The sequence below is a fragment of the Hemicordylus capensis genome, chromosome 6 (genome assembly GCF_027244095.1).
Source record: "Hemicordylus capensis ecotype Gifberg chromosome 6, rHemCap1.1.pri, whole genome shotgun sequence".
Classification (NCBI taxonomy): domain Eukaryota; kingdom Metazoa; phylum Chordata; class Lepidosauria; order Squamata; family Cordylidae; genus Hemicordylus; species Hemicordylus capensis.
This window is the reverse complement of record NC_069662.1, coordinates 19,097,704-19,125,615: the sequence shown is the minus strand read 5'-3', so window position 1 is coordinate 19,125,615 and position 27,912 is coordinate 19,097,704. Positions and strand designations below refer to the sequence as shown.

General features: G+C 45.3%; 1 protein-coding gene across 10 annotated transcripts in view; it reads left to right on the top strand.

The window, feature by feature from the left end:
• The window catches only part of SHISA7 (shisa family member 7), a 110,881-nt gene that overhangs the window by 55,745 nt on the left and 27,224 nt on the right, over positions 1 to 27,912 (top strand). For 6 of the 10 annotated variants that reach the window (XM_053266444.1, XM_053266440.1, XM_053266443.1 and 3 more), the window contains one exon: positions 2,453 to 2,619. The exons of 1 other annotated variant lie outside the window; for it this stretch is intronic. The gene's annotated coding sequence lies outside the window, so the exon portion shown is untranslated. Of the gene's footprint in view, positions 1 to 2,187; positions 2,620 to 14,705; positions 17,281 to 23,368; positions 23,419 to 27,912 lie in introns of those variants that run through there. 3 more of the 10 variants (XM_053266446.1, XM_053266449.1, XM_053266447.1) reach the window with 3 other exon arrangements.

The window sequence follows — 27,912 nt, the reverse complement described above, 5'->3', positions numbered from 1 at the left end:
TTTTAAAAATACCTATATTAAAAATGATTAACATATTTTTTAAAAAACATGTTGCTTCTGTCATCAGTGAAGCCTTCTAATAGACGTAAAAGATTTTTAATTGCTTCATCTAACTAATTAATTTATTAAAGGTTACAGAGCTAGTTTTATTGTAATTCTGTTATTTTTAATGGCAGTATTTTGTGCACAAGAAGAGCCTCACAGAATCAGCCTTAAAGCAGGAGTGCTCAAGTTTTGAGTCTCTCCCCCCACCCCACACCCCATGTTGTTGGATAGCAGCTCCCATTAACATCAGCCACAGTGGCTGGGAATAATGGGAGTTGTAGTCAAGCATCTGGCCATTGTGGCTGGGGAATGGGATGATGGGAATTGTCCAACAACATCTGGGGAATGGGGGCTCAAATTTGAGAACTCCTGGACTAAAGCATCCTGTTGCCTGCAGTAGCTAACCAGATGCTTTCAGAAAACCTGCAGGCAAGGCAGGAAGGCAATAAGTCTCTCCTCTGCTGGAAGCAACTGTTGTTCAAAGATACACTGCCTTTGAACTTAGAGGTTCAATTTAGCTATTGTGAATGGTATAAGTTCACACAATATTGTGTGTTTTTTTTAAGTGATGGCTCTCCTTTTTTGAATTACCTAGATAAGAACAAGTGTATATAAGTGTATATAAAGGCCGGAGTGTATGAATGGCATATAGCTGCTAATTTATTAAGACAAGCCAGTGTTTTCTCTGTGTTACAATGCTTGGACATGTCAGCTTTGGAGATTCCTCTTGAACTTGATATGGAACTCTGCCAAATAATTTTCCAGCACCTGTTGGGTTTTGTTTTATTTTGCTATATGCTGTAATACCTGTAAAATAAAATAAACAGTTTCATTTAAAAATTAGTGATTGTGACTAATAGCTATTCATTTAGCCCGCCCCCGCCCACTTAAGTCTTACTGCTAGTCATTTTGGATTACAGATAGTGGAGAAAAGAGCAGAGTATAAATTTTTAAAACAATGAAACAAATTTGAGGTGAGGCTGAGGCAAAATCAAAGTTCTGTCTGTGGTTTTAAATCTGTGATGGCTTGTTACAGATGCAAGCCGCCTGAGGCTGCAGTTACCAAATGATGAATATGCATGTGTGAACAAGCCTCTAGGTTCTGTGGCTTTGGGATTAAACAGAAACTCTGGAGTTAAGAGTGGGTTGGGACTTTTTTTTTTTAAGTGGAGAAAGGGGATGAACAAAGGGAAGTAGATGTGCAATTAACTGCAAGCCCTTTGGGACAACAACAACAATTTATATATCACTTCTCAACAAAAGATTCCACAGTGGTTTACATAGAGAAATAATAAATAAATAAAGATGGATCTTTGTCCCCAAAGGGCTCACAATCTAAAAAGGAACATAAGATAGACACCAGCAAGAGTCACTGGAGGGATGCTGTGCTGGGGCTGGATAGGGCCAGTTACTCTCCCCCTACTAAATAAAAAGAATCACCATGTTAAAGAGGTGCCTCTTTGCCCAGTTAGCAGGGGGCAGAAAAGCGTTTTCAATTAAAAAATAATAATACAGTTTTAATCTGTATTTTAAACTGCTTTAATTGTGTTAATGTTTTAATTGTTGTGTTTTTTTTATTGTGAACCGCCTGGGGACTTGTGTATGGGGCAGCATACAAATGTGTTGAACAAACAAACAAACAAAGTAAAAACTAACCCATCTTGATCCTTTGGGACAAAGTGGGTTGTAAATTAATAAACAGTCATAATAGTAAGTAAATTGTGCAGGCTGAATGGCTCTCACTGGTCCTGGTGGCACTGGCAACCAGTGTGGATCTGCCGGACACTATAAACTGTACAATAATATCTTATCCGGTCTCCCATATTGGAGCCATATGAATGATCCCTAAGAGGCAGGACTCCTGGTTATAGGAGGGCTGTAGCAATGATGTCTGTCCACTAAGACTAGGTTATGTGGGAAGGACTGTATGTGTTGAACGGGACAGCCTCAGGCATTGCACAAAGTTTGCTCTTTTCCCTCCTTCCCCAAAACAGAACGTCAGGAGAGAGAGAGAGAGATTAACTATCCTTTGATTGACAACCTTTCCTGTCCAATCCTATGCTCCTGCATCCCATTCTCTACCCTATCTTATGCAGGATGCTCACTCTTTTTGTTAATGAAAGCTCTTCCCACTCATCCTCTTCACTCCTTTGGGACTTGAAGGCAGTTTGGAGGGAGGGGCACAGATTTGGGTGAGGGGCTGCAGTTACACACTGAGTGCATTTCCTCCACCAATCAAGGCATCTCTCTCCCTGCCAACCAGCCAATGGAATTCATCAAGCATCATGCCTAATTCATTCGCTGCTTTGTCTTTCCCAGAGTGGAATTCCATTTTAAATAGAAAGTACCCACTTTTGGGGCGGAATTTGTTTTCTATAAAATAAAATAAAATATTTCCTTATTGCAGGTGAGGAGGAACATCTGGAATTCCAATTACTCCCTTTGGGGAAAAAATTAGATTTTGCCACTGACGGGTTGCAGCAGCAGCAGCAGCAGCAGCAGCAGCAGCAAAAAAAAAAAAATCTACTTCAACGGGGCAAGTGTTTTGTATGGGATTTTTAAAAACAGATCAAGGTAAGCAGTGGGGTTTTGCAGCTTGCCATGGGGCAGCCTTTACCTTTAATAATCTGGGTTAGGTGTGCCAGATGAGTTTAAGGGGAGCTGCAGTTTTTACCTGAAAGGTAGAAATTAGCAGTTGCCTGTGGGGAGTGGGTGGCAGAAAAAGAACACTCTTTTAAAGAATTTGACTGTACGCCCGTATGTATGTGTGTGTGTGTATACACACATGCATGCATGTGCGAAAGTGCACATATCAAAGTTAAGAGTAGATGCTTTCCCCAAAGACTTAGGAGTAATGTCCATATGTGTGGTTTGGGAATGCATATTTTTGACTGCGATTTACTGCATTTGGGGGTCTGTACCACAACTGGGAATCCAGACAGATCTGTTATTAACATTTGACAAATAGTTTCTTGGAGCAAGGGGGAGGGAAGAGGGATTCAGCACTCCATACTGCAAAAAAGCTGGCTGTTGCTATGTAGATCCTATTCTGGTGCAAAGGTACCCTGTTTTAGATTATCCGATGGAATGGGTTGTTTTGGAATTCAGCTGAGATAGGGTTTGGTTCTTGACATGGTTTATTAGAGACGTGACTCCTCGTGGGGCATCTGTGACATTAATTCTGCATCTGATGTTAGTTGTGCATATGGTTGTGTGTATGGTGGTTTGTGAGATCAGCGGCTTGTGTTCCTTTGCACATTCTTAAGGCTCTACTTGAGTGTGTGTATGCCTTTCACTCCTTTAGTGAAGCTGTTATTAGTTCTAGGTAGGCTGTTTTGCTAGCCTGAATATGTGGGGAATAGAGGCTTTTGTGTGCTACTGTTGTGTGTTCGAGACTATGCTTTTGTAAAGTGTGAGTGTGTGCATTAATGCTGCAGCTCTGCGCATGTGACAGTTTCTTTGTGTGTATATGCGTATCAAATCATAGGTTGTGCATTACGCTTTTTGCTGGCCGCTTGTATGTGACTCTGTGTGTGTGTGTGAGAGAGAGAGAGAGAGGTTGTGAGTGTGTTACTAAGTGCCATCTGTTTGATTGAGGTTATGTTTGATCAGCTTTTAAAAGATCCATTCCTATCTCCTTTACACATGAGGATCACTCGCTTCATCCATTCCTCGTCTCTCTCTCACACACACATGCATACACTGAATGAAGATGATCTAAGCCGACTCCTCTGATATTTCACCGGCTGGCCGAGCTGGCACAAATTAAGCACAACACTCGCTCCCCCACCCCGGGGCTGCCGCATACACTTCTGCCTGAATCTGACAGAGGGACAGATCTAGCAGAAAACAGGTGACTGGTGAGCATGTGAGGATATTCATATGTGGAAGAATTCACAATGGTGCCTTTGTGTGTGTCCATCCACCTGCCTCTGCTTCCCTGCAAGTGCGTAAACGGATTGTGTGTAACCTGTGAGACTCAAAATGGACACATTTGCATCAGGCGCCTAGTTTATGTGTGTCACCAAGGATGACTACAAGCATGTGTGAATATGGATTGGATTGCACTGGAGTGTACATGCACGCACACATGACGGCTTTGTGTACATGAATGGAGTTTGTGCGTGTCAAGGCTGGTGGTAAAGCGTGTGGATGAAGTGCTTGTATGTGCACAGATATGTGACTGGAGATGAGTGAGGGTGTGTGTGCACTTGCATGTAGATACAGAGTGATGTTTCTCTGCTCGTAGGTGCGCACAAGTGGGGAAGTGATGGCACTAGTGGGAAAGTGGGGAAGTGACAAGTGGGGAAGTGACAAGATGGCACACAGGAGGTGAAAGCCACAGAAATGGCAAACTCCTCACCAGGTTTCAACAGTGCTGTCACTGACAATGAGCATAGGCCATGCTCACTCACAAGCATCTGGGATGGAATCTCACACAGTCAGAAGGCACATGGGGGCACCCCAGGTAGTCAGTGATGAAAGGGTGTGAATGAGGAAGGATGTTGGGGGTCAGGGAGAGGGAGGGAGGGTCAAATAGAACTGATATATGAGGAAGGTAGACAATGGTAAAACAATAGTGTTAAGTAAATAATAGCAATAACGATAGCTGTTCTTGTTGTTTATACGACGTCATCCATGTATATTGTGCTTTACAAAGAATGAGGGGGCAGGTCCCTGCCCTGAGGGGCTTACATTCTAGATATTGACACAAGGGAGGTGGCAGAGGGAGAGAAGGGGAATGGAGGCAGGGGTCAATAGGGGAATAATATGCAGTTGTTTCAGTTGCACACTCTTTAATGTAGTTAGTAAAAGGATAAAATAGGAGAGATTAAGGAAGAACAGGATCATGAGCTGGCAGAGTACAAGGAAAGAAAAAAAAGATATCGCAGAGTGGGAATTGCTGGCGTGCAGGGGGGGGGTAGCTATGTATTTTAATCATGTGCATCCTCACCCCCACCTGGCACAAATAAACACAGGTGGAGAAGGAAGGTTGAGCTAAAGAAACATCTCCTCTGCAACTTGCTTCCCAGTCCTCCTGGAGATGTTGCCCCAGGGATCTGTTTTCAGGGAGATGAGCCTTTGAGCCTCCGATCACTGATATCTTGGAAGGGGGGGGGGGGGAGAAGTAGCCATAGAAGGAAGGATGGTGATAAGGGGGAGGAGATAATGGGTTCTGCAGTTTCCATGGCAATGTTGCCATGGAAACAGCAAGGCTGCCTGGATCCTGTCAGATGAATGATGAGGACCAGTCATTGGGGGAAGAAGGGGAGAAAAGGGGTGGGGGGATGGGGAGAGGGATTCATTAGGGACCAGGTCCTGATCTTGAGGGACTGGCCTATTCTGGCAATGGTGTGAGGGGGCCCTCTCTTCACCCAGATGCATTATATAAAATGTGTTCCCTTTAGGCTCAATTTGGCTTTCCTTTGAATTTTAGAGGAGGGGAGTGGATCATAGAGTCCCCTGGCTTTGAGTGACTTTTGGAGCTTGGATCTAGGGCTCCTAGGTCCGGTGGAAGGGAATTCCTAGTTGTTTGAGGCAGACAAACATGGAGTTGAGCACTGGATAATCAGAGGGTCATGACAACTCCTTGTGAATAACTCATCACATTTTGGGGTCATGATTCCATGTATTGTTAGTGGAAAAATGCAGGTTGATATTGACAATGCTGAAAGCACACTGTTCATCCTTGGCGTCGATTTTGGCAGCAGACACTTGTGGTCTTACGGCATAGCATTATGGCAATATGATGCCATAAGATAGCAATATGATGCATAGCATAGTTCAGAGGTTCCCTGCCTTGGGTTCTCAGATGTTGGATTATAACTCTCATCATCCCCACAATGACTGTTGTGGCAGGGGATTATAGGAACTGTCGTCCAACAACCAGGTTGGGAATCCTTGGCATAGCTTGTTGCTAGACAATATTTCCAGTTTGACCATAGGAACACAGGAACATAGGAAGCTGACATATACTGAATCAGACCATAGGTCCATCTAGCTCAGTATTGTCTACACAGACTGGCAGCAGCTTCTCCAAGGTTGGAGGCAGGAGTCTCTCTCAGCCCTGTCTTGGAGATGCCGCCAGGGAGGGAACTTGGAACCTAGATGCTCTTCCCAGAGCGGCTCCATCCCCTAAGGGATGTAAGCACTTCATTAGAGTGTAAGATTCATATCTTAACAGTGCTCACGCATGTAGTCTCCCATTCATATGCAACCAGGGCAGACCCTGCTTAGCTAAGGGGACAAGTTATGCTTGCTACTATTCTAACTGGCATTCTGATTCTCCAGGGTTTCAGGCAGAGGTCTTACCTACCTGACATCTTTCAACTGGAAATGCTAGGGATTGAGCCTGCTTGCAAAATGTATGTGATAGCAAATGCACCCTTCCTGTAATATATACAGCATATACATCACAGGATTATGGGTTGATTCCTGACAGGCAATTCCCAGTTTTCTGAAACTCTTATTCCAGGGGTGTGAAAATGCAGCCCTCCTGCAAATGTTGGCCTACAGCTCCCATCATCCCTGGCTACTGGCCTCTGTAACTGGGGATGATGGGAGTAGTAGGCCAACAACAACAACAACAACTGGAGGGCTGCCGTTTGACACCCCTGTAGCACCCAGCTCAGGTGTCAGCCATGGCAGATTTCTGGATAATTGAATATTCTGACAATAAATGGTTTCCTGTCCCTAGTCATGCCGAAATATAGTTTTTTCTTTGTTGATAGTCATTGCAAAGAAAGCTGAAGTAGGGCTGCAAACTTTATTTGGTTTAATGATTAGATTGATCAAGTAAAGCTCTAGTTGATTAAGTAATGAATGCCCATTTTAAATGTCATGGCTACAAGTTAAGGGCACATTTGGTGTGTTTTTTTGGGGGGGGGGGATTGCAGCTATTTTGGTTCTTGTGTTTCACTGTAATAGGGAATGAAAAAGAGCCTATCAGAGATGGCCTTCCATTCTTACAAGGAAATTGTTTTAAGTCAGTCTCTCAAAAAGTGTCCACAGCCTGGTCTAGTGAGGCAGAGCTCAAAGAAGGAACAGTTGACCCAGCAAAAGCTAGCTCCAAGTGAACTGACTATATGGTAGTGGGGAGCTCTGTCTCTTCCTAGATCCCAGGCCAGCCCCAATCCAAAGCAGATCCAAGAGCTAGCCTCCTTCTCCTCTTCCTCCCAAGTAGAGACATTGGGAAGGAGGCCAGATGGGTCCTGACAACTCTACTGAAATTTTCATATACAAATTATTCAAATTCATTGGTCAAAAAAAGTGTTGGTTAAAAGACAAACTAACATTCTAAAATCTGGAGCAAATACTGGTGATAGAAGTCTTTTTAAAAATCAATGGTAGCAGAGGCTTGAGGGGAGCTTTGCAAATGGCACCCCAGCATTCTGGGTAATTTTCAGGCCTTTGGTCAGTACACCATGTTTTAGTAGCTTGCAACTCCAGTATCTGTGTATAAAGTGGATCCCAGGAGTGACCAACTACTCTAGCTCATTTTGGCCTAATTTGCATGTGCAAACATCGGTATGCTAGATGCTTATAGTGAAATAATATAGTGCTTTCTTCGTGGCATAAGCTGTTCATGTGAAGGCACTTTGTTCACCATATCACTCACTGTAACTCGTTTTTTACCTCTCTCTCTCTCTTTTTTTTTACCATAAGTGAAGCAGCTTTTAGGTGGTTGTATTAAAAGTGACCCCTTCAACACAACTTGCATGTATGAATTCAACCCAAGTCCACTGCAGATGCATGTGTATATGGGTACATGTGTTTACATACATGGAGACTGGTTATTATCGGAAGTCTCCGGCCATGACAAGAGCAGATTTGTACTGGCTGCGTTTTCTCTTTTGCCATGTAAACAGGACATATTTCATGTTGGTGTTGAGGAACTGGTATGTAGTGGGCATCCACTGAGAGTCATTATAGAGCAAGAGTTAGAATATTTGACCATAATGTTAAACATTCAGTGTAGAGTGGTGGTTGGAATGTTTGACCAGACAGACCTAAGTTCAAATCCCCACTCAGCTGCAAAACGTACAGGAAGACCTTGAGCCAGTCTAGCTTACCTCACAGGATTGTTGAGAGAATAAAATGAGAGAGACTATGTATGCCATCCTGAGCTCCTTGGAGAATGGGTGGGAGAAAAATGCAATCAATAGGTAATAGATTATTTAACATGGATTGGAAATACCCTTTAATTACTGTAGTGTGTTCAAAATTGTAGTAGTTCAACTGTAGGTTTTTACCCCAATTTATGGGCACGTTGGTTTTTACCTCAATGCACTGATAGGTGCCTTAGGGATTCTAATCTACATGAGTAACCATAGGAGTCAAATCAGTGATTGGTGGTTATTCTGGATTAATTAACATGGAGTACAAGAGTCAGTGTGAGGTGGATGTTGCACTGCGTCTAAACTATGTACGTCCCATTCTCCACCAATAGCCCTCAAATGCGCATCAGAAGTAGAATTAAAACAACAACACTTGCTTATGTACATATCCCTTGACGTACCTAGGCTGGTGCATTTTCCCCATTGTTCACAGCTTGCTTGTGCTTGAATTAGGGAGCTCTTTTACTCTAGAAATTATAGCCAAATCAGCTTTAGAAATAAGCCCACAAAATTAAATTAGCCTACAACATTTTAAAAAGCTTGCCTAAATTGGCCTAAAAGGGGGTGGGGATGGAAAACCACTTTTGTAGCAGCCTGGTCGCTTGGAGGCAATCCTGACTCGCTAAAGGCAACCAGCTCAGTGGCTATTTACAGGCCTGGGTTAAGCCACTTCTTCCCTGGTCAACACATCCCAGTAATCTCTTATATAAAGAAGAAAGGGGTTCTCTCTCTCTCTCAATCTCTCTCTCTCTCTCTCTCTCTCTCTCTCTCTCTCTCTCTCTTAATTTCTCATTTGAATAACTCTGACTTTCAACCAGATGGAGAGGAAAGGATAGGCACCTGCTCCATCAAGGCAAAGGCACACAGTGAACTGCACAAAGGCAGACACATGTTTCCACGGACACACACACACACACACACAGTAGCACATGGCTAGCTACAGGCAAGGAAGGAAGGAAGAAAATATGGGGAAGGAAGGAAGGCGAAGATCACATTTTAGGATAGTCTCAAAGCTGATATAGAAAGATGGAGGAAAATCCCTGCAGTTGGACAAATCTCTGCACATTCATCCAAGACACTGGGGGTGAGGAAGAATGGCCACACACTCAGAGGAATACTTGCGGAACCACAAAGCATGATGCAATACTAATTTCACTCCTTCATACATATGTATATGAATAAAATGGCTAGAATCATTCACAGATATGCAAAATGATCTCTGTCTCTTTCCCACATACACACAGACTTTTATCCTCACAGGCACTGAACAGACTGTTACAAACATGAGCTACAAAAACCCCTACACAGTCTAGCTCAGGGGGCTTAGAAATCTGTACTGCTGTCATCACACTGCAGAGAACAAAATGCGAGTGATTAGGGAAATAATTTATCCAGAATCTGGGGGGCAGAGGGAGAGCTTGACTTTTATTATTGCTTCCCCCCCACTAAAAACAATATGTTTTTAGCTTCATGAATGAGGGGGCAAATCTTTAAACTATCGAGTCATTTCTGTTAAAGAAACTGATCAAGGCTGAGCAGCACAAATAACTAATAAAATTATGGATGGGGTCGGGGTGCCTTAAGAATTTGGTGGGGGTCTTTGGCAGGAGACCCTCAGTAGTGCCCCTTAATAGAGAGCGAAATCTTTCAGTGCCCCACAGTAGTGCTTGAATTACTCAGGGCCAGAGAGGACCTGACTTCTTAACCTTTTGTGGTAGCTCCGTGGTTACTGTTTTAGCAGGGAGTTGGGCTAAACATGAACTGAAATTTGAGTTCAGAGGTTTTTCCCCAGTGAAACAGGACTGAACCTGAACTTGAAATCTCTTGACTTCCTTACATCTGAATCAGAACTGAACCCCTATGCACAAAAGGCAGTAACTGGTTCAAAATTAAACGGTCCAGTAATCAGGTACTTGGCTTTCGGTTGTCAGATGAATATTTTATTGTTCCTGTTTGTGTATATTTTGTCTGTAAGTACCTTTCAAAACATTAAAAAATAAAAAGCTTTTAAAAAATAAGACAAAGAGAGCTGCACTGCAAGCAAAATAGTTTGGTGTTATTCTATGCTAAATATGTTTCAACAGGTTCAAAGTGTTTGAACTGGTTTCTGAACCACTTCTTAAAGTTAATGTCTGAACCAGAACAGAGTGAGAGAGAGTAAAATAGATAGATAGATAGATAGACAGACGGGCCTAAACTCAGGGGCGTAACTCTAATAGGGCAAGGGGAAACAGTTGTCTGCGGGCCCACTGCCTTGGCCCCCCCCCAGAGGCAAGTCACATGACTGACTCTCCTGGCTGCACACCCGCCCTGGCTTCCTTCAGTTGTATTCATCCTCCAAAAATTGATGTAGTGTTAAGACCTGGAGCTACCAGAACAGCATGTCTTTCTCTAGTACCATTCAATGACTTGCATTGTCCACAATTTACAAAACCTTTAAAAACATAATTTAGGATGATGTTCTATTGTGGCACATAGGAGATATAGATATAGATAGATGCTTTTTGTTACCACTATTCAGCCTCATTTAAGATTTCTTTACTTCATGAGCTGAGCTTCAGTGACGGGGGGCCCCATTTTAAAATCTTGTCTCTGGGCCCACTACAACCTTGCTACGCCCCTGCCTAAACTGAAACTGAACCCAAATGCTTAATGGTTTGAGCCTCTGGTTTTTAGAAAGTTAAGGGGAATCATGATTTGGTTAAAAGTGGGGGAAGCTAGGGAGGGGAGCTTGTGGTTTTAATGAAGGGGCCCCAGTCTTTCCCCTAATAAACTGAGCACTGCCTCAGAACCTTCTGGAATATGATCTAATTTGGATGGGTGACCTAGCCCTTTCCCACTCAGCACACTTCATTGTCCATTTTTGTAGTTTTTCCAAAGTCCTTTGCAGGTCACACTAGATTCTGGGACATTGCAATCACACTCTTCACCCAGTGTAGCCAAGAAACGGAAAAACAGTGGCTGACATCCTGACTAAATTTATTAGAGGAAGTCCAATTGAAATGTACATAGAAGTCCTTAGAGTAACACTTGACTGGTACTACTGAGTAATTTAGTCAGGATGTCAGCCAATGAGTGCAGCTTAACTCCTTGCACATTTATTCAAGTAATGGAATCCAATGGATTTTTGGTTTTTTTAAAATAAAACCTTTTCTCAAAATAATGAGATTTTTTATTCTGAATAAAGAGTATACACAGATTGTATACAATGTTTAATTGCTGACATGTCCTAGAACATAAGAACAGCCCTGCTGGATCAGGCCCAAGGCCCATCTAGTCCAGTATCCTGTTTCACAAAGGGGCCCATCAGATGCCTGTGGGGAGCCCACAGGCAAGGGGAGTAAGGGCATGCCCTCTCTCCTGCTGTTGTTCCCCTCCAACTGATATTCAGAGACATCCTACCTCTGAGGCTGGAGGTGGCCTATAGCCCTCCGACTAGTAGCCATTGATAGACCTCTCCTCCATGAAGTTACCCAAACCAAGTTTTTTCAAGAGTCTTTGTTGAGGAACTTTGTTGAAAGCTTTTTGGAATTCCAGGTATGCTTTGTCAACCAGATCACCTTTATCCACACACATGTTGACATGCTCAAAGAAATCCAAAAGGTTACTGAGGCAAGAGTCACCTTTGCAGAAGCCATGCTGGCTCTCCTCCAGTAGGGCCTGTTCTTCTTTGTGCTTTACAATTTTATCCTTGGGAATGCTTTCCATCAGTTTGCCTGGAACAGACATTAAGCTAACCGGCCTGTAATTTCCTGGATCACCCCTGGATCCCTTTTTGAAAATCGGTGATTTTTGAAACATTGGCTACTTTCCAATCCTCCGGTATGGAACCTGATTGTAGGGATAAGTTATATATTTTTGCAAGAAGCTCAGCAATTTCACATTTGAGTTCTTTAAGGACTCTTGGATGGATGCCATCCGGCCCTGGCGATTTGCTAGTTTTTAATTTTTCCAGACAGTTTAGAACATTATCTCTTGTCACCTCTATCTGATTCAGTTCTTTAGCCTCTGCCCCTGAGAAGCCCGGTTCAGGAACAGGTATTCGTTTCATCTACTTTGCCATGAAGACAGATGCGAATAACTTATTTAGCTTCTCTGCAACCTCCATATACTTCTTAATAATCCGTTTCACTCCCTCATTGTCTAACGGTCCAATCGCCTCCCTGGCAGGTTTCCTGCTTCAGATGTATTTAAAGAAGATTTTGTTATTCCCCTTGATGCTTTTAGTTAAACGTTCCTCAAACTCTCTTTTCGCCTCCCTTATTGTCACCCTGCATTTCTTTTGCCAGAGTTTGTGTTCCTTTCTGTTCTCTTCATTTGGGCAGGACCTCCAACTTCTGAAGGAAGTCTTCTTCCCCTTTATAGTTTCCTTGACTTTACCTGTTAACCATGCTGACATCCTCCTGGTCTTGGTGGCTTCAGGTATTGTGGTTTTACCTGTTAACCATGCTGACATCCTCCTGGTCTTGGTGGCTTCAGGTATTGTGGTTTTAAGTAAACTCCATGCATTCTGGAGCAAAGTGAGTCTCCTGATTTTCCCTTTCGGTTTTCTTTTCACCGAACTCCTCATTTTAGAGAGGTTTCCTCTTCTGAAATTCAAAGTGTTTGTGTTAGACAGAAATTTGACCTCTTAGTCATAACTGACTGTGAATTTACCCAGTCTATGTGTGGGTAATTGAAGTCACCCATTATTACTGTTGGGGTTTGTGGTTATTTTAGCAAAGCACCAAGGAAGCTACCACTCCAGTTATAGAGTGCAGAGTGTAGTTGTTGCAGCCATTTAAGTAACACACATGGAGATCACTGTAGAGTCTGAACTAAATTTATTTATTGGTGAAGTACATTTGAGATAGGAAAGACCTAGTCCTTTCTATCTGCCAGGGCCGGCGCGACCATTAAGGCGAACTAGGCAGTTGCCTAGGGCACCAAAATGGAGGGGGCACCGCGCTGGCCAGCCTGCCGCCCCCCCACCCCGAGCGGTCAGCCTGCAGGCCCCTGCCTGGCAGGGGAGAGCGAGGGGCCAAGAAGGCAGGACAAGGCAGCAGCCCTTTGTCTGGCGGTGGGGCGAGGCGGGGGACCCAACCTGGGGCTGCCGCTGCCCCCCTCCCAGGGCTCCCCCCGCCGCACGTGGCTGGGGCCAGGCAGGCAGCAGCAGCAGGCCCCGACCAGTCCCCGAGGCAGCAGCAGCAGCAGCAGCAGCAAGCAGGCGGCGCCGCCTCCTCTGGGTGCGGGGTGGGACTCAGCTCGCTCTCTCTGGCCGCGCCGCACCTGCTGGACGGAGCAGTCCAGGCCTTGCGAGGACCGCCTTCACCTCCCTCTCCAGAGGGAGCCCCCCGCGCGGAGGCTTCCACCGAAGGCCAGCCAGCGGGGGCACCTGCCGGGCAGCGGCCTGCTGCTGCTGCTGCTGGGCACCCCGCAACCCCGGCCAGCCAGCCAGCCAGGCCTCTGGCATGGCGGGGCTCCCCAGCCCGCCCCCGCGCCCTGCTTTGCCCAGCCTGCCAGTTGCGGCTGCAGGAGGAGGAGGAGGAGGAGGAGGGCGACCACCCTCACCCCGGAGCCCCGACCGGCCACTGGGCGCCCCGGAGCCACCGTCAGCAGCGGGCCGGCTCTGCTGAGTGACTCTCAGCACAGGAAGCCTGCCGCGGCTGAGTCGAGGGCCTCGGTGTTGGCGCCCGCCCAGCAGCAGCCTGGCAGTTGCCCGCTGAGGAGCTCGCGAGGTGCACGGCGACGCCACCGGCACAAGCGGCAGGAGGGCGGAAAGCAGTGCCTGCTTGGTTGGCCGCAGAGGAGAGGCCTGCAAGGAGGAGGCTGAGGCCGCTGCTGCCGCCGCCTGCAAGAAGGCTGCCCCCCCCCCCCGCCCTGCACACTCAGCGGGCTGCCGCTGCTCCCTCTCTGGTGGGGGGGGTAGGGTTAGGGTTGTGGGTGGCACAGAGACATCAGGCAAGAGGGCTGCAGAAACCAGCAGCCACAGCCCCGGGAGAGCCTGGCAGTGCCTGGTGGCGGGCAGTAGCCAAAGGGCCACCAGCTCCATGGCAAGACACCACCACCTCCCCCCAGCCCCCCTGGACCCAGCCAGCTGGCTCACTGCGGGGAGGAACTGCCCAGAAGGGCCCCCCCCATCCCTACTGCCTCTCATCCCATTGGCTCCCCTGGCTGCCTAGCTCCTGCAAGTCTGCTCCATGGGCCCCACATTAGGGAGGTGCATGGAACTGGCCTGGGGTAACTTTAAGGGCAGGGGAGGGTGCACTTCTCTCCCCTCCCCGCGCTCGATTTCCTAAAAGTCCGTTGGGCTGGCATCGTGCCGCCCTGTTGCCCCCTTTACCAGATGGAACTGGAGGTACTCAACATATCTGTGCGCGTTGGGTGCGTGTGCAACGCACACAGGCGTGTCGAGTACTTCCAGTTACATCCGGTAAAGGGGGCAACGCTGCTGCCCTGATGAGCGCTGGCGGGGGGGGATTTCAAATTCTGTGCTTTTCATTCTTCCTATAATACATCTGTGTTTGAAATATGATTGGCGGGGGGGGGGCACCAGAAGGTGATCTCGCCTAGGGCGCAAAAAACCCTAGCACCGGCCCTGCTATCTGCTATATAATGAATAGGTAGGGGGAGAGAGAGATATGTTTCCATCTTCTCTCTAGGAGGAAAGAAAAACGACTGACTCTCTACAGGAAGTACCTGAGGAGTCAAGGCAGGGGTCATAGAGTAGAGGCAAGCAGGAACAGGTAAAGAGACCCTCACTAACTATCTCTATTCCCAGTGCCTCTGGTGGCCATTAGGATCGTTGGTGCAAAAGCTGGATGCACTGGAACTCCATCTCCAACAATTACTGCCCTACCTCTCCTTGATGCCTCCCTGATTTCCTTCTGCAACTCCCAGTTACTGTCAGTGTTTTGATCCAGAGGGCGATAGCAGGTCCCCAGCAGCACATTTCCTTTCAGGCTTTCTATTGTCACCCACAGGGTTTCTGTGGAAGACTCCAGTCCTCCTAGGTTTTCTAGCTTGTTAGATTCTATCCCTGCCTTCTTTAACATACCGTGCTGTTCCACCTCCAAGGCGCCCCTCCCTGTCCTTTCTATAGAGTGTGTATCCAGGGATAATAGTGTTCGGATTCTCACTGTTCCACCATGCTTCTGTTATGCTCACTATGTCTATTTCTGTGTTAGCAACCAAGCACTCCAGCTCTCCCATCTTGGCTCGGAGTCTTCTGGCATTGGCATATAAGCACCTATACGCTGAATCTCTTACCTAGTATGTGCTATCTTTCTTTCGTCTCTTTGATCTCTTTGACCAGCTAGCACAGCCTTCTGTCTGCTCTTTATGTAGTTCTGCTCTGTCCGCTTCTGTTCTATCTGAAATGTTTACACCCTAGCACCTTAAGGGACCACATCTGCAGAACCGGATACTATCCAGCTTCTGTCAGCTATCCATCCCCCAGGCATTATTGTAAAAGCTGCTCTGCAACCTTTTTTATTTTAAGCGCCAGCAATCTGGTTCCATCTTGGTTCAAGTGTAGTCCGTCCCTTTTGTACAGACCTTGCTTCCCCCCAAATATGCCTAACAAATCTAAACCCCTCCTCCTGGCTCCACATCTCATCCATGCATTGAGACCCCTCAGCTCTGCCTGTCTTGTTGAACCTGGAACAGGTAGCATTTCTGAGAATGCTACCTTGGGGGTCCTGGACTTCAATATGCTACCTAACAGCCTAAATTTGGCTTCCAGATCTCCCAACTACATTTCTCAACATTGTTGGTGCCGACGTGCACCACGACAGCTGGCTCCTCCCCAGCACTGCCTAACAGCCTAGGAGCACATACATGATTTTGTATGTAATTAAGGAGACGCTGCTCTTGAAGGTATCCTTTCCATCTGCCTAGGGCACTCAGTGTCAAAAAACAGCCTAGAGTGTGTACTGATCCCTATCATCTGTAAAGAGCCAGCAGGGACCAGGGTCGACTGAAGCAAGCAGAAGCAGAATTAAATTAAGGAAAAAATAATACTAGTGGCTTTTAGCCATAGTGTCTCTGTCCCTTGTTCAGAGGCAGTGTTTTCTTGTATGCCACTAACTTGCAAGCAACAAATTATTGCCTTCATGTCCTGCTTGTGGCGGGGCTTCCTGGAGACATCTGCTTGGCCACTGCGAGAAACAGAATGTTGGACTTGTGTTTGCGCAGATCACAGAATTAAGTCCTTCTTGAATCAGAATGACACGAACTGGTGATTAAAAATTCTAAATGCCAAGGCTTACGATCTTTACCAGCCTTTAAAAGAGCCCTAAAAACGCATCATTGTCAAATAATCATTAACTTCATACACATGATTTTGAAATTAATTTATTCCAGATACAGTATCCACAAGTCCTGAACCAGTCTGACGCCCACTGTGAGGCAAGGTTATCCATCCTCTATGAACTGATACAAACTGGTTCATAGTGTTCCATAAACAGAGATCAGGTGTGCTGCCCAAAAGGTGCTTATGGTTCATCCATGCAGTATTGCAGAGAAGGCTGGAGGGCACCTTCCGGTTCACTTGCTCCTTCACCAGCATTTATAAAAAAATTGCTGCCTCCACTGCTGAGCTACATTTCGCGTGTAGTCAGCCCAGACTTAGTACCTTGTGAGCATGACCCATACACCCCATGTTCACTTTGAACTGTGGTTATATTTTGTAGGGCTGCAATGTTTAGTCAATTAATTGGTTGGAGTAATCAGTTCAAAATACTTTCATTAACTAAAGAGGGCCCCCTGATTAACTGGGTGCCAGACTTTAACATATGATTTATTTTTAGAAGAGGCATTCTTTGCTGTGTGAGAAAGAACAGGGAATGCCTCTTCTAAAATGGTATATCATCCAATAACAACAGAAGTATGTTTTCCTCCTTTACAATTGTTTTTCCTCATATGCTAATGTGAAGATTTGATTATTTACTTATTAAAATATTTATACCTTGACTAGAACTCATACAATTAATCAACTAAGATTTCTGTAATCAGGTAGCAGCCGCTACTCTTCAGTCAACTTTCCTCATTCATAGCCTCCTGTTGTGTGCTGGAGGATGTCCTTGATGTCCTTGAAAACTGTTCCAAAGAAGGTACCAAAAAGCTAGTATGATCCCAGGTAAATCTTTTCAGAGGTAGAGTATGCTCTGACTGAGACTGAGTCAGTTATTTCTTTACTTTTGACATAGTATGGCAAGCTTTGTACCCCAGGTATAGTTTCAGATTGGACAAGAGTGAGGGATGAATGTCCCTGGGCCCATTTGCTTTCTTCCTTGCACCTCTCTGAAGAAGCAGGGGGGGGACAGGGCAGGAAGGATCCCATGTTCACTTTTTGTCCAACATTGCTTCTACGCCCCTGTTATCACAGGCAAGCATGGAAGAAGCTAGATGCTCAAATGAATTAAATACAAGTAAACAGCAGCAGCCCTTTCTGGGTGCTAAAAAGCTGAACTGGCTGGTAGGCAGAATATCCACGGAGACACACTCTGGGTCACAGCGCAGAATACAGGGTTTTGTTTTAGGCTTGATTCTTCCACCCTGCACCGCACTTCTTTGTTCACACTGATAGGTACCTTGGCAGCCTAGACAAATCCCCTTCAACCATGTCACATTATGTTGGTTTCTGTTCGTGGGAGATAAAACTGAGTTCTACACACACACACACACACACACACACACACACACACACACACACAGCTGCCAAAGGCCTTCGCAGGCCTGTTACCTTGATCAAGTCAATGACACCACATGTTCCAGCCACACTGCAGTTTGTCACTGCCCTGGAGGGGTCCCTCACGCTCTGTCAAAGAGGTGGATGGGAAGGCAAGCAGCTACACCAGGAAGGCCCCGGGGCTCAACAGAGATGGAGATGTTCCCGTTACACAGAGCAAGGTTGTGAGGTTGCAGTATGGGATGCATTGCACAGTACCGTCTCTCTCTGAGCTTGATGTTTGCAGCAGGTTAGGGGAGCTAGGCTTGCTCCCAGCAAGTGCCCTGCATTTTTATTTGACACAGAATTCCTCTGAGAATGCAGCACATGCTGGGGCGGGGGGATCTCTGCAAACTTTGGCTGGTAGAGTAGCACCCCAAATGTAAGTTCCTTCAGAGTAGAGTTGCCAGGTCCAGATGACAAAAAAAGTTGATATCCATCACCAAAAAAGTGGAAGTAGAGGGCTTATTTCACATACACAAAGTCTACAAAAAGTCTCCACTTTGCATAAAATTTGCAAATGTTTATTGATGTGCATATTTTGCATATGTTTATTGGTAAGGATATTATATCATAAGCATATTTTGATAAAAATTGGATAGTTTGAGAATAAATATAGCTTACCACTGTGAAGCTGATGGCCAGGTGTAGGGATGTGCCCAAACTGGCTCAGGCGGGGTGGAGATCGGTTCCTTTAAAAACCTGGTAAGCAGGTCCTTACCTGCTCCTCTGACGCCCCACTGCTTTCCTGGGTGCAGCGCTTGCTTTCCAAAAGGCTGTACGCGGCTGCAGCGCTGCTCCCAGCAGCCTGTGTGTGGCGTCAACACGCATATGGCCGCTGTGCATGAGCAGCAGCCATGTGTGTGGTCAGCATGATGTTGTGACCACACAAATGGCCGCCGCGCATGCGCACGCTGACGCCACATGCAGGCTGCTGGGAGCGACACCCTTTTGGAAAGCAAGTGCTGCACTCAGAAAAGTGGCGGGGCAGCGGAGGAGCACGTAAGGACCTGCTTACCTGTTTTTTTAAGGAACGGAACCCCGCTCCGCCAAACTGGTTTGGATGTGGGTGCTCCTCTTCCCTAAAGAGGAGCCAAACCAGTTTGAGCACATCCCTAGCCAGGTGAGCTGCATGTCTGCTCAGTCTGCTCTGTAGGTGCAGAGTTCTCCGGGCCTCTGCTTCTTAACCGTAGATTCTCCTGGAGGCTTTACAGACAGGGCTTCTACCCTGAATCTCCTTCAGAAGAGAGTGTGTGCGTTCACACACCAGCCAAACTTACCCCGAAGTCCCTTCAAGGTCTTTGGGCCCACTCCACAACAAATCAGGCTTTGTTTTCTGAATTCTAGCTTATCTTGATGTATTTCTGGGTTTTTAAAATGCTGGTTTTAAGCTCTGGAAATGCCAGAACAAGTAGGGAGAGGCACTGAGCAGAATCATTAGCATGATAAGAGGGATACTCTCTTTAGAAATGCAGATATAGTTCTTTAGTAATTTCTCCCTCTCCCCCCCCACCCCCATCATGGAGGCATCCCATGTGAACTTGCAAAAACAAAAACCGAGAGCAGAGGAGAGGGGCTGCTCCCCTCAATGCCGTGAGTGTGATCTGAAGTGGCTTCACTCAACATTTACCCTGCAGCATGAAGCCATGTGCGAATAGCTCCCTGGTTAGGTTTACCACACAGAGAGAGTCCTCTGTCCTCCTTCCCCCATGGGTCACCCAGCCTGCTCTCCCCAGCCAGGCCAGCAACTTCACCTCTTGGCTGGAGGCAGGGTAGCCAGCTAACTACAGAGCCAGCCTCTTCACATGCTGGTGCAGCAGTGCGTGCACCGTCTCCCCCTCGCTTGCTGTTCCCTATAAACATTTCTATACAACTTTTCAACAGAAGGCCTCACCGTGGCTTTAAAAGAAAAATAAACAATAAGGTGCGCCTCTGTCTCCAAAGGGCTCACAATCCAAAAAGAAACGCAAGGTAACGCCAGCATCAGCCAATGAAGGAATGCTGTGCTGGAGTTGGACAGGGCCAGTTGCTCTCCCTGGCGCTTTCCAGATTACACGCTGTTCAGCAGAAAAATGCTTCAGCTTGGCTTCAGTCAAAAAAGTTTTAAAACAGAGAATTTGGGACCTGGAGAAACAAAGGGACCTGAGTAGGGTCTCTATTGGAGCTTATAATGATTACTTCTCAAGTTACCCACTTCCGGCAACTTATCTTACGTACTTGTCTGCTCCGACCCAAAGGAGAGCATTCTCCCAGGCTCGATTTTATGTCCTGCCATCTATGGTTTTGGAGGGAAGGTATAAGGGCGTCCCTTATAAGGATCGACTATGTCCCTGTGGTGCAGAAGTGGTTGAGACAACTGCACATGCTTTTGTACCATACCTTTTACAAAGCCATCCACACCTCCTGGCTTGAACCTTATTTGTGCAAATCTTTGGGACACCAGGATGAGTTCTATGTTAAGCTCTTCCTGTCAGTTCGGCACAAGGGAATTACCTTGGCCACGGCCAGATTTTGTGCAGCTGCTATAAAAATAAGAAATGTTTTAACTAAATTTAATTGATATGTTTTCTGTGTTTTTTTCTTTTCCTTTTTCTTCTTCTGATAATTGTATTATTGCTGCTTGTTGTATGTACGTTATGTTTGGTCTTGTACTGTAAATAAATGAATTTGAATTTGAATTTGGCAGGATTGTTTTGAAAACATAACTAGCTTGCGCAACCCTCCTACAACGGGAAAATACAGCTTTTTTTTTTTTTGCGACGCACATGCAAAATTGTAGGGCTAAAACACAAGGATAAAATCCGAAAGAAGGCATTGGAAGTGTGAACGGCACCTTGCTGACAACACAGGGACTGCGATGTTGAAACACAGGCAGTACGGAAGCACACTTAACAGACACTAGTGACACTGTTGTAGCGTGTAATCTGGAACGCGCCTCCATGATAAGCGGAAGAGATTCAACACTTTTAAAAGTGCCTTTTTAGTCCGTTAGCAGGGGTAACTGCTGAGTAAAGTTAGTTAGCTAATTGCTAACTTAGGGTTACCATGTCCCCCTGATTTTAGCTCCTCTGCCTGGCTGCTAAATTTTATTTATTTATTTATCAAATTTATACTCCGCCCAAACTTACATCTCTGGGCGGCTTCCACCCGGATTTACACGGATCTCAAATGCACTGCCCGGATTTTATTTGGGATCCAATCACGTGGGAGGGCAGAGTAGGAGAGGAAAGTACACATCTGTCAAATAAATTTTAAAAATGCAAATTAGTTGCTGCATAATTTGCATAACATGCAAATCAGGCCACCTGGATTTGAGAAGTTTGAATATGGCAACCCTATGCTAACTTCTCACTGCCACCACCTCCACTGCCACCACATGAATGAAGCAAGCTGCACCTGCTGGGCTCACCTATCCCTGCTCCTACATCTTGTGGCTCTGCAATCTGCCACCACTGAAGCAGAACCTCCCCTCTGGCTTCCCCATTGGATGGATGGTCAGTAGGAAGGGGAAGGAAGCAGCTCAAGAGAAGCTGCTCATGAGAGCAAAGTGTGCTGAGCAAATAAAATGTTTCAGCTGCTTCCCAGAGCTTCGGACACCACAATACACGCACAAGGAAAGTTTGGCCCCAAAAATAGTATTTATTTCTCCTAAGTGGGGGGTGGGGGAGTCATTTGGTCCACCAAATAGTCATATGTCTGCTATAAAAGTCCCTAGTTGGCAACCCTAACCAGCTGTGTGCATGGCTCTTTACGTATTAATAATAATAATAATAATTAATAATAATAATTCGATTTCTATACCACCCTTCCAAAAATGGGTCAGGGCGGTTTACACAGAGAAATAATAAATAAATAAAATGGATCCTTGTCCCAAAAGGGCTCACAGTCTAAAAAGAAACATAAGATAGACCCCAGCAACAGTCACTGGAGGTACTGTGCTGGGGGTGGATAGGGCCAGTTACTCTCCCCCTACTAAATAAAGAGAACCACCACATTAAAAGGTGCCTCTTTGCCAAGTTAGCAGGGGACTTAGAAGCCAAACAATCTCATAAATCTACATCTGCATCCAAGGGGAAAAGATCTGTAGAAAACAAGGATTGTTTTGAGGTCGTGCACAGATGTGTAATTCTTAAGACCTACAATAGTCTGGGTGTCTAACAGGGACTTTTCTATAGTGGCCCCAGGTGTGTGGAACTTTCTCCTACAAGATGATATTTGACGGAGTCAAGCTATATATTTCTTTACATATGTTGTTTGGTGCTTGCATGCTTATTTTAAAAAAATAAATAGCAAGCAAAGGGAGTATAACCCATATCAGGACTGCAACATGGGGGAAAGGAGGACTGTAACCCTTTGCCCCTGCCATGGCCTTGATTGGGATGGGAGGCCCCTGTGTGCCTCCTATTTCTCTCTAAAAAAACTAGCACACAGGTACCAAACTACGCATTTAAAGTAATGCATTTTGTCCTTTCACAGGAGGCAGGTCAAACCATTTTTATTAAGGCAGGCCTTCCAGACACAGTTGGCTTTTTAGTTTGTTAATTATTAACTGTTTTCCTTCTTTTAAAAAACAGCTCTTGCTTTCTTAGCGTGCTTTCAAGTTCAGTTTGACTGCTCACTAGGATTGGGCGTGGAGTTTGAGCTTTTCTGCACTGGCTTCCTGTTAGATTGAATGCCCGGCTTGTTTCAAGGGGCAAGTTATACAACACCTGGGGAGGCACATCTTTGGACTCCCCTTTATGAGGTCAAGTTTAAGGTCACCTGGGATAGGACTTCCTTTGTTGTGACCCAAAACTGCGGAGTATGCTCCCAGAGAGGTCTGCTAGGCTGAATCCCTCAAACTTAGGTGGTGGCTGAAAGTCTATCTATTCCATCAGGCTTTTAATGTGTGGAGAATTAATCATTTCCTCTGGTAGATATGGGGATATGGAGGTACTAGGAAGTTATATTTTAACTAGTATGTGCTGTTCAGTTTGATCCTCATTTTGATTATCAAGCCAGAAGTTGCCATTTCGAGTCCCTGCTGGTATGTTTCCCAGACTATGGGAAACACCTATATTGGGCAGCAACGATATAGGAAGATGCTGAAAGGCATCATCTCAGACTGTGTAGGAGGAGGCAATGGTAAACCCCTCCTGTATTCTACCAAAGATAACCACAGGGCTCTGTGGTCGCCAGGAGTCGACACCGACTCAATGGCACACTTTACCTTTATCCCCATAGAAATCTTAGTCAATTAATTGTATACATTTCATTTGATTAAATAACTACTAATAATAAACAAATAAATAAATAAATAATAGTGTGCTACCTGTGTGCATGATGCTTTACAAAAGAAGAAGAAGAAGAAGACGACAGGTCCTTGTTCCAAGGGGATCTTACACACATTTGTATATGATAAAAATTAATAATTCTAATGGGGGGGAAAACATTATTTGTTTTAAAGTGATAAACACATGTGTTATCTTCAAGGCATTTTTTGTTCCTTCTCGTATAGGAAGGAATGCCTCTTTTAAAATGGAACTTGTCATCTTCCATTTTCATAAGGTATTAACAAATAATTATGTTTTTAAATTACCAATTAATTGGGGACATCTTTTCATAAACAAGTTCTTAATTCATCCAAAGATTCATAGACAATATGTTGCAGCTGTAGTTTTTATGCATTATCATCATTATTATTTGCATTATTAGTATTGTACTGCTTATAGTGGGAAAGCACCTTTTTATAAACAATTATAAAATACTTTTGATGAAGTAAACTAATTGGGCACAGCCAAGAAGCTTTTATCAGCCATATGTGGAAATGCCTAATCCAGGGGTTCTCTGATGTCTTATGTCCACACTTGTGTGGTCACAGGAAATCAACGGGACTCAAAAGTATGGGTATTTTTACAGAATCCCAGAACTTCTATTCAGACATTATGTTGTACCTGCATTCAGATGTCTTTATACATGTATATGTTTTTGTCTGAATAACTACCTGCGTCCATTTTAGAAGTGAATCTGGGTCCAGGCTCCCTGAAATGCAAGATACAGATAGGAATTGTACTGCTGGACCTGTGTTCTGCATAACATGTGAATAACTATACCTGCATACAGATCTGTATATGTGTCCACTGTACACAGATTGTACAAGTGCTGAGCCTAACCTGTTCAGCATTCCCTCTAGCAGGGATTCCCAGAAGTTGTTGACTACAACTCCCATAATCCCCAAGCAAAAGCCACTGTAGCTGGGGTTTCTGGGAGTTGTAGTCAACAACATCTGGGAATCCCTGTTAGAGGGAACACTGAACCTGTTAGTAAGGCTCTAGGTAGGAATGTCCCAAGGTACTGTGGTGCCTGAGGTAAGGCACCAAGTGCTGCCTGGCCTGACGTCCCTGGTTGAGGCCAGCCCTCTTTCAGAATTGACCCTTGCAAACTTTGAAAGCAGTGCAGACAGCAGGCAAGGGAGGTTCCTAGCATCCTCTTTTAATCTCCTCATGCTTCTCGCAAGCATTGCCAGGTGAGGCGAGGTGCTCCTTGCAAAGCTTGCAAGAGTCATATCAGCCCCAAAGAGCTGCTCTGATGGCAGCAGTGGAGGGAATATCTCGCCGCCCTGCTAGTGTCTCAGTAATCTGCTGCATGAGGTAAACTGTCTCAGGCAACTGCCTCATGAGGCAAGCTGCCTCAGGCAACCACCTCATGAGGCAAGCTGCCTCAGGCAACCACCTCATGAGGCAAGCTGCCTCAGGCAACCGCCTCATTTTACCTCATGAGAGGGCTATTCCTGGCTCTAGGCTCTATTCATCCATGTCTTGGGCTAAGGATCCTCTGCATGCCACAGAGGTTTTTCACACCCGACTTTTAGTTTGCGTCTTCTCCGGAATGGAGCAGATGCGTTAACATATTGGCCAAGTTTACCCCAAAGCCCCTGCAGAGCTATCAGGGAGCACTTAACACACGATTTGGGTTTTTTATTGCACGTTAGAGTGTAGCTCGATATATATCTGGTGTTAAAAAGTCCATTTTTTGCTTCCGTTTTTTGGTGCAACTTCAGACTCACAATAAAGTCTCCCAGTAAACCCACTGTAAAGCCTGCTGTCTGGGAAAGCTCACAGAGAGTGGGTGAGCACACCGTATCTCCACTCCATACATACAAATACATAATGTAATTTGTAAAGTGAGCATCCCATGAAGTATGTGAAGTAAGCAGTATGTGTGCAGGTATGATTTGTATCCCTTTTTTGAAATAAGGCATATGAGCAATTCCACTTTCTTTGTGGTTTTTCTATTACTTCTTTTTGCCAAGTGGCAGATGCACAGCTTGCTTCGTCTTCCTCATATTTCTTCTCACTTTGGGACAGAACTTTGATTTCTCTTCTCTGCCGCACCATCTGTAACTTGTTGCCTGCTGGTATCTTCCGAGAACTGACCGTTGATTTGGGCTGGATTTGTGGCAAAAGAGATATCTGCAATAGCACTGGCAGAATTTAGCCACAGAAAAATGTTCTCTGCCTAAAAGCCAGCGGAGAAGGTTATCCTGCTCATTGCTAGGGGAGAGTGGGACTCCTTGTTCTCTGCTCAAATGAGAAAACAGATTCCTGTGTAGGAGAGCAGAAGCCTTACGGCTAGCTTTCACTTGGGCAATAGCTGAATATGGGGGAAAGAGGAAATAAAAGGCGTTAAAAAAACAACCCTGTGCAATTGAATATGGAAACCAAGCTGTCAGGGTTGGCTGGGCTGAAGCCTTTTGTCTTCAGTGGCAGAGCTGGGGGTACCATTAAATTATTTACTGCTCATTAATGTCGATCCTGCTTTTTTAACCAAAGTACAGAGGCTGGTTTGCAACATGATTAAAAGAATGTATTACCAAAAAAACAACAAAAACAACAACAACCCAGAAACGGTGACACTTCAGCAATCAGTTCTAAAAACAGTGCCTGGCTGACATCCAAGCGAATGCTGCCTGTGCGCAAACATGTGCTAGTGCAAGGAAGTACTATATCCAGATGCACTGTATTAGACCTTGCCTCCAGATTAGTGCTATACTTCCACAAACGTGTTTGCGCTGGTGTCAAAAGGTGGTGAAACCTCTCTTGTTGTGAAACCTCTCTTCCCCATATGTTTTGCAGGGAACTTTTGCACAAGAGCGCAAGAGTGGATTCAAACATCTCCATGATTTTATGTTGCTATGCAGCTGCCTTACACTAGTTCAACTTTGTTTGCTGTGCAAGCACAGCATTAGTCTGGATGTTGACCAGCAAGAGATACCTGGTTTCACACCCCATCATTGTGGGAAAAGCTGCCTAAATCACAATGTTGGTGTCACAGTTTTGTTTTTGTAACACATTCTTTTAATCATGTTGCAAACCACCTTCTGTACTTTGGTTTGTGTGTTGTTGTTTTTTAAAGCAGGATTTACATTGAAATGGCTTAGGCCCTGGGTATCTAAGAGCACGTCTTCTCCATTATGAGCCCCACCGCCCATTGAAGTCGTCCAGAGAGATCCATCTCCATTTGCCGCCAGCTCAGCTCAGCTGGTGGCCACACAGGGAGAGGCTTTCTCAGTTGCTGCCCCGAGACTGTGGAATGCGCTCCCTACTGAGATACGATCCTCCCCATCTCTGACAATTTTTAGAAAGCATTTGAAAACCCACCTCTTCACCTAAGCTTTTCCAGTTCTTTAAAATTTTAATGTTTTAATTTGTGGATGATTTTTAAATTGTTAAATTGTCTTAAGTTTTTGCATATATTTTAACTTGTTTTATGCTATTGTGAACCACCCAGAGATGAAAGTTTGGGGTAGTGTACAAATGTGATAAATAAATAATAAACAGTAAATCATTTAATGGTACCCCAAACTCTGCCGCTGAAGGCAAAAGGCTTCTGAAGGCTTGTTCATACAACCGTTAAGTGGGTAAGACAAGTGTCCTACTCAGCTTCAGGAACTGTGTGTGCTCCCGATTTTTGGCCGTTTGTGGGTTAAAAGCTAGGTTGGAAGAGGGGAAAGTGATGGAGTGAGAGGCGGGCACAGGCTCTGACAGTGCTGTCCCACCCAGCACTTTTACCCAGCGGATTACCAAGGTAGGAGGAAACAGTGTCGGAACCTGTGCCTGCCTCCCATGTGAGTGATCTCTCTCCTCTCCTCTGACTTTGCTTTTGACTCTCGGACAACTGCAGATTAACAGTCGTGTGAACAAGCCTCCTGTCTTCATTGCCTAAAAGCAGGCAGTGATGAGGGGTGTAACACCTCCCTACAGATTTTGTTTCAAGTGTTGAGTACCACTGCTGAAAAAGTCCCATCATGAGTACCCATCCGCCATATCTCGGCCTGTGGAGGAACCCAAAGGAGGGCCTCTGAAAAAGAACAGGAAACATTTATTTTGTTTGTTGTTATATTTTTACCACCAGCAGGGGAAGCGGGTTGGGGATTTGTATTTTCTTTGGACTGCCTCAACAAATTAGCATGGTTCATTGATAATGAAGGCTCACTGAGTTCCACAGCACAACACATGATTAATTTACAGAATTTACTACCACAGGATGTGGTGATGGCCATTGGTTTGGATAGCTTAGTTTAGGCCAGGGATCCTCAAACTTGGCTCCCCAGATGTTATTGGACTACAACTCCCATTACCCCCAGCCACAGTGGCCAAAGGGAGTTGTACTTGAACAACAACTCAAGTTTGAGAACTCCTAGTTTAGACTCTCCTAAAAACTAATCACTAAAGACTAATCTCCTAAAAACTAATCACCAGATTCTGCACTTGATTATGGAGCCCAACAATATCTGGGGACCTAATCTTGAGAACCCCTGAATTAGGCAAATTAATTTGGAGGAGAATAGGCCTATCAGTGGGCCTATAGCCACGGTGGCTATATGGAACTTCCATGTTCAGAGGCAGTATATCACTGAACACCAGTCGCTGGGGAGCAACAGTGGATGAGAGCTATTGCCTTCATGTTCTGCTTGTGACTTTGCTGGAGGCACCTGTTGGCCACTGTGGGAAACGGGTGGTTACCTTAGATGGGTGTTTGGACTGATCCAGCAGCAGGGCT